The sequence below is a fragment of the Apium graveolens genome, chromosome 6, assembly GCF_009905375.1.
Source record: "Apium graveolens cultivar Ventura chromosome 6, ASM990537v1, whole genome shotgun sequence".
Classification (NCBI taxonomy): domain Eukaryota; kingdom Viridiplantae; phylum Streptophyta; class Magnoliopsida; order Apiales; family Apiaceae; genus Apium; species Apium graveolens.
The window spans coordinates 60,352,400-60,364,714 of record NC_133652.1 but is presented as its reverse complement, the minus strand read 5'-3'; positions in this window follow the sequence as shown (position 1 = coordinate 60,364,714).

The window sequence follows — 12,315 nt, the reverse complement described above, 5'->3', positions numbered from 1 at the left end:
CTTTTCATATCCGGTCATGACTAGTATCCTCTTAAGTTTCTAGTTGTATTTAATCCTTCCCGTCACTTTATTAAGGTTCTCTTCACATTGCCTTACTTCAAATTCATTCGTGTGATCCTCCTCATTAGTTATTTTGAGATTTGTCATCCTCAATATATCTTTTCCTACTTAAAATGTCAGCCACCACATTGGCCTTCCCTTGATGATAATAGATTTCTCAATCATAGCCTTTGATCAATTTGACTATAGCATATATCTCGTGTTTAGTGTAAGAAAAAAAAATCCAAAATTTTCTCATAAGTAAACTCCTTGTCCCTTTCCGTGCAAACCTTATCGCAATTATTCTAGATCATTATTAGGACGCCTTATGTCACGGTCCTTAAGCTGCGCAGACATATCATTAGACTTCACGTAACATCCTATTTTTATCGTCGAGTATTTCTAGCACGGGATTGCTACTAACCTTACCTTCACCTTTTGAGAATCTTATTTTTCAAATTCATACATGCTTGGTCTTTCCCGAATTTATTAGCACATATCCCGATAATGTTTCATAGAAGTGTACCTCACTAATCACGTTATATCCCTATTTTCATTCTTCTATAACCATATTAAAGATACTTATAATAATAGCTAAACATGGTATTCCCTTTTTAAAACAACTTACTCATCACGATGCTCCGATTGCACCATCATAGCACTGAGCTTTCAGTCTCATATTACAACAATCGGTTCTCAACTATACCTCTCTTTGTTGGGAAGGCAATTAGCCTTGGAAAAATGATTTTCGCGATATCGATGAAATTCAGACAATCTTAACAAGATTTCAAAATCTAACATCTGAACAAATAACGAGCTCTGAATAAAAGAGTCACAACACTCAAAAGATTTATAACTTGGAAGGAAGAATATAACAAGGATTATCCTTCCATATCCTTAAAATTTTATATTGTGATATTATGGAGAATATCCATTGAAAGCAATGATTGCTGAATAATAACATCATACGAATGATTCTTGTAAGATTTTCCCATTGAAAGAATACTTTTATTCTCGAATAATGAAAGAAATGTCGAATAACATCCTCAACCAAAGGTTAACCATTGAGGTCTCAAAGAGGTGCTATTTTGAAAGAAGGAATTTTATCCAATGATTAATAAATAAGGAAGTATATTGTTCTTCAATCACTTTGTAATTTTAATTGGACATTCGTTATACAAACGAAAAAATAAAATATTTCATGAACAAATTATTTCATAAAACTGAATATGAATTCTCGTTTGAGTGGGCGACCTAGTTAGGTCTCAATTAAATCACTCTTTGAAAATTTCATCAACAATTAAATCTGGCATATATAATGCACTATGGAATAATCAAAATTTTATTGGAAGTGGAACTAGCAAAATAATAACTAGTCCATATCAAGCAATATTATCAACCGGCTAAGAAAATGGCCAGCACAATTGGTTTGGCCCATAACAACTAGCTAGGACGATTATCTAGGCTTTCGTTGTATTAATTAAAATTTTGACTAGTTAGGACAATTAACTAGTCATTCATGAGAACATATGCAACTAGGCATATTTCAGTTTGTTTGTAAAAAATCTCAACATCGTAACCACTGAAGATATTGTGGCTACCTGGATGACGATTTTGAAATAAAGAGTTTTTAAATTTGGGTCGAGAAAGACAATTATAACTCTGAGTCGAGTGGTCTTGGCATCGGAACAATCGATAGCCTCTTATCAAATATTTCTTTCCAAATAAAGGGTACACTCATAGGTGCCCTAGTTCACATACTTTATCAGATCTTTAAATAGAATTGAATCAGAATACCAATATCAAATTGATACACTTACTATGATTTCAAAGTTCAATATATAATTTCATCCCGATTAGAGGAAAAGGATTCCCGAGGAATATATGGATATTAGATCATCCATGTTTTTAACAAATTGTTAGATATTTACAATATCGACTGAGAAGAGTAAGTATGAAAGAAGAATCAAATGAAGATACTCATTATGAATATTCATCGATGAATTGAGGGAAAATTTATATATATAAAAAATCTCTTGGATAATTGAAATAAAGTACAAATATCTCTAAGTTGAACAAGAAGATCATAATCTATGAATGAAAGTTCATGGATTAACTAAAAGAATTGAACAAGTCCTGATGCGGAGAAAGACTATTTAAGAGGGTCACATCAGAAGTTCAAAGTAGGGAACGAAAATGATTTCCTGATATAACTTATCAAGGCAATATGAATGATCGACAATTTGGAGGGAATAACGTGACAGTTAGTAGGTGCCAAAATATTTCACTAATTATCCTAACTCTCGTCATTATCCATCTGAGGATGATCCCACCCCTTCTTCTTCGTAATTCCATGTTTCAAATAGTTACTTTTTTAACATCATTTTAAAATCGCTTACTAACTTGACTTTCACACGTATATCTGTCATTCAGGTGTTTTACCTCGAAGACCTTACTCAGAAATATTCCAAAAGCATCTGTAGGGGCCGATAAGGCCTGCTACACGCATTCGTTACTAATTACAAGTGGCCAGTTCCCCCTGGGAACAGATCAAAGAGATCTCTTAGGGATCTCAATACAGTCCATAAGTTTGGTGGCATGTGTGTGTAAGTGAACATACATTACCGAATATATTAGAGGTCTACGTAGTATCTGACATCATTTCTACCGAAGAATTCCAGTCTAGACTCACTGGTCTATCTTTTTTTTAAAGGTTCTAAGATCGAGCCATCGCTCATTGTAATCTTACGCCATTTAATTGTACACATGCCATCAATTTTCGATGCTCTCGATCTCTGAGCTAAACCATCATAACCTTACAAATTAAGCACATTAATAATATCACGTAGTGTACTTGTCTTACGATAACATTCTTATATTACATTCAAATATTCCTTAATAGAATTAAAATCCTTAAGGGTATATTGGACACTATCTCTGGTGAATTCGTGATTAATACGACATTCACATCCTCATCGGTAAAACGACACCTTCAACTAGTTTGGGTCAATAACCTCAACCGTATATTAATAATTAGACTTTATAGTTCTCACATATGATGCCCTTTCATGGGCAACCTATAAAGAACTACGAGTAACAAGGCTCGTGTTATCAAAATTTACATATGGTGTTGGTAATATCGCCTTTACCCCAAATGCCCCGGAGACTCAGCTCCGAGTTCTACATCAACATCCTTGCCAAATCATATATGATTATAATTTTTCATCTCATCATTATGATAATCTCTAATGGTTTTATTAGTCACACTTTAATACCTCAAATATACATTTAATCTAACCTACACATTGAGGCTATATCCGGTAGTCCAATGATGAACTTTATATGAGCTCTTACGAAATCTCACATCTAGACAAAATCCTAACACTCTCGTCTCTAAGTACTATAACTTAAGGCTCTGATACCATTTCTGTAATGCCCCCAAATCAGGGGTCAGGAATCTGGGTCGTCACGCCATCTTTCACTCATGTGTAACCTATATTGATTCAATAATCCAACAGACCCCAATCTCATGCACACACACACAAGATATAGCCTTAGAAATGATGTACAAAATGTAATCTTCTTTTATTACACTCAATGTACTTTACAGGATCTCAAATAATTATTCATAATCTCTACATGAAGTTGCAATAATTACGACTGATATCTTATACCTATCTGATACTCTGGCCCACATGAGACAAAACTGCCAGGGATTCTCCCCATGACTACAAATGACTAAGTCCCACACCGGCATACTGGTTATCTGTTATGTTGTGTCATTTAAAAGAAAGCAAGAGTGAGCTATAATGTGAAGGGTTTTTAGCACATAAACGCAATGAAAATGTAAATTTAAATCTTAAAAAAATGAAACCCTCCGCAGGATCCATGCGAAAAATAATATTTAATTCGTAGTTCAGTATGTTTACCTTAAGAAGCTTTACGTTAATGGAAAGATGGAGCTCTTTAATGGCGATCCAAAAATGATGAACGGAGATCCCTAGCAGCTGCTCCTCAAGTGTGAAGCACTCCACCGGTATCCACCAAGAAAACGATGTAATGTAGAAGGAGGAGGTGGAGAGAATTAGGGTTTTGTAAAAATTTTAGGTTGAGGCAAAAATAGGGTCTATAATAGTATATTTATAGGCAAAAAATTTCAGCTGAAAATTTTCTCATAAAATATTATTATTATTAACCCTTTATTATTCTCATTAATAATTAAAACACCTTTTAATTATTAATCCTTTTTCTAAACACTTTAGAAATAATTCTCTCTCTTGATTTAATTTCCAAAAATTAAATTTTTAATTAATAATATTAAGAACCTTTTCTTAATTAATTTATAATCAATTAAATCTCATTTAATCAATTATTACATTTGCCAATTAATTATTTATTTCATAAATAAATAATTATCAGCCATTATTAATTAATTCCTCCACCATTAAATCATTCTATTTTATGGTGTGACCCTGTAAGTTCAATATTAAGCCGGCAGTAGAAATAAATAATAATAAAACTATTTTATCATTATTTATATAAATTTTCTAATTCATTAAATATGATTAATTAATTAATCATATTTATTCTACATCGTGAGGGATACTTCTCAGCATATCGCGACTATCCAGATAATACGAATTCACTGCTTAGAATACCAAGAACCTATTCAGTGAGTAGTTACCGTACAATTAATTCCTTCTACCCTGCAATGCCACGATTAAATACAAGGCATGGAACTTGTGTCAAGCCTATCTTATTTAATCACTTGCTTTCCCATTCACTATGCTTAGTTCTATTTAATGTAAATTTGAAACTCCTTTCTAATTTCGTTCACTCTGGCCAGAGATTCCTGAACTAACATAAGTGGATTAGCATTGAACATTCTCTTCCTACATTGGAAGGGGTAGATCCTTTATTGATCATACACTATCTTCGTGTACAAATTCCTATACCCAGTAGAGCCCTTATAATTGTCCCTTGAGACTAAGAACTAAACCAAAGCATAGTTCAGTGTACACAAGATGACTATGATGACCTCAAATCTAAGGATACTTGTACAACTATCACTATGTGAACAACTGCTGACACGTGAGTGAACTCCATCAGTTGTTCAGCTGCGTGAGTCATGTTCAGTGAACTTATTCTATAATAAGCACCTACATACTAGCTATAGTGTCACCACACAAATGTCTATGAGAACATACATCCTTCATAATAAAGCAAGCATAGTATGTACCAATCTTTGCGGATTATTAAGTACCAGTTAGTAATCCTACGACCAGGAACTATTTAAGTTTAGAGTTATCATCTTTTAGGTCTCATTATTATGATCTCATCACAATCCATAAAAAGCTTTACTCTAAACTGTGGTATATCTTATTTAAACATTTAAATAGATAGAGCCCGCAATAAAAACAAAACAAGTCTTTTATTAATATCAATGAAATCAAAACAGATTACATAAAAGTTATTCCTAAATCCCCATACATGATTGGACTTAGGACATATCTCTTTCATAATGCCCAGTATATAATAATGTACAGTATGAAATGACTGTATGATAAACTCAAGTAAAACGTCATATATGATAAATACGTTTTCTTCAAAAATAGTTCTCCTTGGTGATACACGCCTTCTTCTGAAAATAATCCTTTAGTGAATTTTATTAACTTGCGAATACCTTAATAGTAAACCCAGCACCTAGGCTTGGGTTACGGTATTGCATCAAAATTCCAATTGGAAGAATAGGACACTCGTTGGAGCCACCGCATACGATGATCAGTCATAATACGATAATAGTAACCATTTCTACTAGTAGAAGGACGACACCTTCGTATCCCGGTTATCACCCTTGCCGTATTCGGGCTACGTGTCCCATTTTTGGGTATGCACATACTTCACAAGTTCCTGAGTACACAGAGTACCTTCTCCTGTGGTACCTTTGGTAGTCCATCTAGCACACATAGTACCCGAGTCTACCCCTCCCTTGTCCTTTTAAAAGAATTCTATCATATCTCGAGAACTCGAACCACATCGAAGTTCCCCAAGTGTTTTTCTCGTTGACAGAAACAGCTTATCTTACTAGGATTTAAATATATATATATATATGTACTTCCGAAATTTTCGGAGGAAGTACTAAGGATGTGAGTTGACCGTTGTCAACAGATAATTAAATAAGGGGGAAAAGTTTCTCCTTGAAACTATATTCAAAATATTAAATAAGTCGGGATAATATTCTCCGACGATCTGAAATTATTCGAATGACTTTCGAAAATCAGAAAGTAATTTAAATCCGATTCTATGATTTTTAAATCCTAAATAAACCCCTTAATAAATAGTAAATAATTAAATGATAATCGATAAAGAATTAAACCTCGAATGAGTTTACTTGAAAAGAATATTTGAAATAATATTCCTCAACTAATTTATATTTAAGTAATATAATAATCTTTAATATTTAATCGAGTCTGAAATAAATATTCACTGGAGAATACTTCTCCCATAATAAATGAATAGTAAATAGATATTTATTATTCGAATGATAAATTATAGTTGAGGGAATGTGATCTTTGGAAATCGTTTTAATAAAAGTTCGAGGTGTTCAGTATTTCGTAAATGGACGTTGAGTCCCTTGAAACGTAACTACTATGGACTTTAATCGTCCTATAAATATCATCGGAATGATTCCTAGGTTTTTATTTATTAAAACAAAAATGACCGACTCTCGGTCTTACAACTTATACCTCACGCTCTACTATAGTGCTAATATTCTTAAATAATCACCTCCGGAATACTTTCGAGTTTTTATAAATTTTTACTGACCGATCCTCGATCTAAAATATATACACGTCACGCTACTTGCTAGCGTTAACGTTCTCAATTATAAAATCTACGGGATACCTCCGGGTTTTTATAAGCTTACACCGACCGACACTCGAGCTAAATATAACATTTCGAACTCGGTATGAACATATACTAGAAATTATCAACAATTGAGTAATGTAATACATCTCAAACTTCGTAAAACAATTTAAAGCAATCTCATGCATATATCACAGTTTTGTAAATTATTCACAACACAACAGTTCTTAAAAGGTATGGTTTGAAAACTTGCCTGGGTATCTTGAGTTGGAGGATGCTCTAGGTTCCGCTCGGAAATCTATAATCATAATCACAAGTCGTTTTGTTAGGTCCCATTCTAATTTACGGCTACCGGCACTCATGCGCTAATCTTTATGCACCCTCTCAACTTATATTACCCTTATTATTTTCTTTAATTCCTTATTTACATTATGGTCATTTCCTTTTTCAAATTATCTTAAGTCCATTTTCATTTTCGTTGTCAGCTCCGCTTATGGATTCTACGGTTTCTAATCGCGCAGTCTCGGCTCCGATATTTTTTTAAAATTGAAAAATCATTATTTTCACTTGAAATATTTATGGAATTTAGGAAACTTAATTTACTACTCTCTGTAAAATTTTCATGATTTATGAACATTTTTAAGTCGATCCTTTATATTTTCAATGTTCGTAATTTGTAGCAGTTTTTGTCGCGTAATTCACTTTTAGTAAAATGGCCATAACTTTTGATCCGTAAATCGGAATCAAGCGATTGAAGAGCATAAACGATCCTTATAATATTGTCTATCATAATCAAGGGTTAGTTTTCCAAGAAACTATAGTTTACATCTTCGGTACTTTCTGTAGAAACTTAAAGTTACGTTTTGTTCTTTTTAACGAGATTACGGTTATGATTGGAGTTTCGTTTATGCCTTAAATCATTATAATACCACCAACAATCAACATATCATCATCAACATACTAACTCCTCTCAAGAACATCATGTTCTTGAGGCAACAACAATGAACCTTAAATCTACTTAGCTAAACATCAAGGTTACAACATTACTCCCACCAAAACTATGTTTATAAGTACATACTAAAATGATCTTGAACTTAAATCTTAAATAAAGTTGGGTCAAATATTTTTATCTTTCTTGAAAGCTTGAGATGTGTTCTTGAGGATGGTGGAGTCTTGGGAGTGCTTGGTATGGTTTTTGGAACCTAAAACCACCATTAAAATCAAGAAATCAAAGAAGAGTTACTATTCATACTATTCATTCTCAACTTTCTTGATTTTATTTCACTCATCAAACCTTGATAAAAAGAGATCAAAGAATTATATTACCTTATTTTGGTTGTTAGGAATCTTGAGAATTAATGGGAGGATTTAACCATGGCTAGAACTTGAGGTTTTGAATTTGATTTCTTGGCTTGAAGATGAAGGGCCGAATGAAGCTTGATGAAGAAGGAGGAGAGAGTTTTTATGCTTGCTCATTGGTTGCTTCTAGGAAATAATGTTGGTGATATCTTATATTTATTTGATATTCTCTAGTTTTGGATCCTAGGTTTATTCTTGTTGCCAAATCCATGGACAAATCTAAGTAGCTTCCTAGTTTACAAGCTAAGCTACTTGTTTTAGCTTCCTTAGCACACTATTTGATTACCCTTGGTTGATCATCCTATATCTAGCTCACTATTTGATAAAGTAACCATGGTTATTTTCTTACCATGGTTAGTTAGTGCGTTACGTTTATTTAATCGTTTGCGCGTTCGCGCGGTCGCTTAAACGTTTTCGTAATACTTCCTCGTAAATGGTTCGCGATGTAATTCCTTTCGTATGTATTCCTTATGTTTTAAATTATCATACTTGGATATAAATCCATAGGATTTTAATCTTGTAATTATATTTTGATTCCCGTAATCCTCGATGAGTCGTAAATATGGTCATTTTTCAAAGTTCGTTTTCTTCGAAAACTAATAGCATTTACATACACTCATTTGGTACGTATAATCATAATATCAACTTCGAATCTCATTTTCTCATGCACAACATAGTATGGGCTTAAAAGTTTTTTCCCGTATGTCAGGGTTACTATTCATTTAGCGTTTTACAAGGTTTTAAAAATTCAAGTTATTATATTACTATCCATAAAGGTCTGTTACCGATGTCAAATATTTGGGTTCTTACATACTCCTAACATAATCATATCACAACTCTCACTAGTTATGCTGCATATTTATTCTAGCACAAGATAAACAAAGTTATTCTAGCATAAATAGAGAATCAGAGTGGCCAAGGAGTCTGTTGTTAGAGTTACCTATGGTCTGAAGCTCAAAAATCTTGTAGAATTACTCAGAAACATGATACAATCACACAAATATACACAGAGTATTCAATCTAGTTGCACAAAATCTTACGCATGATCTAAACCTATAAATTAGAATTATGATAAGATCATAAATGAGATTACAGGGTCTTAGATTAGAGTGCAAACAATATTGAGATGTATGTGTGTACTAAAATAAATATCAATATCATGAGTGTTTGCATCAGAGTAAACATATAGCATGTAAACATTCAAAAAACTCATATATTGCATCAAAAATTCTAACTTACTTACCACTAGCATATAACATGTAAATCATGGTAATCAGTTAGCTTCAAAACAAGTTTACAAACATGGATATATATATATATATATAATGAAATAGATATGTAAACTTACTTTCCCCTCAAAGCATCATCATTGGGGTAGTAAAGTTTACTCACACCAAATTACATCTGTTGATTGCCAATTAATTGGAAAAATTCAACATGCCAAGTTCACTAACCAACTTATTAAAGGTAACTTCATCAAGTGGCTTCGTGAAAATGTATGCAATTTGGTCCTTTATGGGAACATATTGAAGTTCCACAATACCATTCGTTATATGCTCTCGAATGAAATGATACCTTATTTCAATATATTTGGTCCTTGAATGCTGAACATGATTGTTTGAGATTTATGTGGCACTTGTGTTGTCATAGTAGATAGGAATATTCTTCAAATCAAGTTCATAGTCTTGGAGTTGGTTTCTCATCTAAAGAATTTGAGAACAACAGCTTCCAACAACAATGTATTCAACTTCAGCAGTAGAAGTAGAAACTGAATGCTGCTTCTTACTAAACCAAGAAACCAATCTTCTCCCAAGAAACTGACAGCTTCCTGAAGTACTCTTTCGATCAATCTTACAACCAGCATAAACAGAATCTGTATAGCCAATGAGATCAAAACCTGCATCTTTAGGATACCAGATACCTAGATTAGGTGTACCCTTCAGATATCTGAAAATTCTTTTGACGGCTATCATATGAGATTCCTTCGGATCAACTTGGAACCGTGCACACAAGCATGTAGCAAACATAATATTTGGACGACTTGCAGTCAGGTAGAGTAATAATCCAATCATGCCTCGATAATAAGTGATATCCACCTTCTTACCAGACTTGTCTTGATCAAGATTTGTGGCAATTGCCATCGGAATTTTAGCAGGTTTTGAATATTCCAACTGATATTTCTTCAGGAGATCTCTGATGTACTTCTTTTGACAAATGAAGATACCATCTGGCTTCTGACTCACTTGAAGTCCAAGAAAGAAGTTCAACTCACCCATCATACTCATCTCGTACCTACTCTGCATAAGCTTAGCAAGCCTTGCACAAAGTGCATCATTGATAGACCCAAATATAATGTCGTCAACATAGACTTGCACAAGTATGGTATCATCTTTATTATTTTTATGAAACAAAGTCTTATCTATGACACATCTAGTGAAACTATTTTTAAGAAGAAATTCAGAGAGAGTGTCATACCATGTTCTTGGTGCTTGCTTTAGACATTAAAGAGCTTTGAAGAAAAAATAGAAAAATCTTCAAACTCAGGATCTATGAAGCACTTTTCACATCCATCTGATATATCTTGAAATTTGAGTATGTTGCAAATGCTAAAAACATCCTGATGGCTTCAAGTCTAGCAACTGGTGCAAAGGTTTCATCGTAGTCAATCCCTTCTTCTTGAGAATATACCTTAGCAACCAGTCTCGCCTTGTTCCTTGTTATAATTCCATCTTCATCAAGCTTGTTTTTGAAAACCCATTTTGTGCCAATCACTGATTTATCTTTAGGACACGGATCAGATGACGGTCATCCGACTGGAGGCTCCAAATGATCAGATGATATCGAGATAAAGGAATCCTCCATCGCCGCTATCTGAAAATCAAGTGGCTCGATGAGAATCTCTAATCTCGTCACGAATCATACTAAAACCTCCTATTTAGTCGCACTCAACCTATCGACGTTCTATTTCTTTATTTATTAAATCTAATCTTAACCCTCTACCCATTCCCAACAATCTAAGCTTGTGGCAGTGATTTTAAACTATAGCTCTGATGTCAAACCTGTGACGCCCTCCAAACCCGGGTCAGAAGTTTGGGGTCCACAACACACACGCACCATATTCAAACCTGTTTAGAAATATAATATATATGAAATGACCCTACTTACCAAAATCCACGGATCGACGCAGTTTAAAGTATGCCTACAAGCCACAACCTTATTTATTTTACAAACGTACCAAATCCCAGTTTTTTTATCTTACAACTGAAGTTTGAACTTTATTACCAACTATCAACACAAACTAAACCAAACATCATCTGCTAGCTTATCCCATCTTAACCTAGATACCTAGCTCACACAATTGTCTGGGGATCCTCGCTACCACCAGTTTCCTTTTTCACTTGAAAATAATATAAACAGATTTACAAGAGTGAGCTAACTAGCTCAGCAAGTCAGAATGACAGTTACTGAGATTAACAATGATCAATTGAAATGATATAAGGAATCAAGTTTATTGATAAGAAATGATTAGAATTGGATATTCAGTTTTATTTTAAAAACCAAGGTTAGGCTGTTGATCAGTCACGCACTAACCCCGAGCAAGGCTCCCAGCGTTGCTCTATATACTTGATCCAAGGCATATATTGTCATATTATGACCACGAATCTAGTTCGACCATGAATCTAGTCCATATTTAAAGACAATCTAGTTCCAGAATAACAATATGATAAGCAATGTAAATAAATAAGCTGAATCATAAACAACATTTATCTCGAAGCGTAGGGTGATTCATAATTCCAAGAAGGTATAACAATAGAATTATAAAGGTTGGCTTTCAATCAAAGAAAGAATCAGAAAGTAGAAGACCAAGGGTTCAAGGGTTACAAGGATTGGTCTTCTGTTAAATAAAGCAAAAGGGTTGGTTTATCAAGCAATTCAGTATCAAGAATCAGTATGTGGTGTATATGTATTTGTGGAGTAGTATCGTATATGTATGGTTCGTATCTGAGAATACAACAATCACTGGTTTACGAAGAATAAGGCTTATGGCTCAAG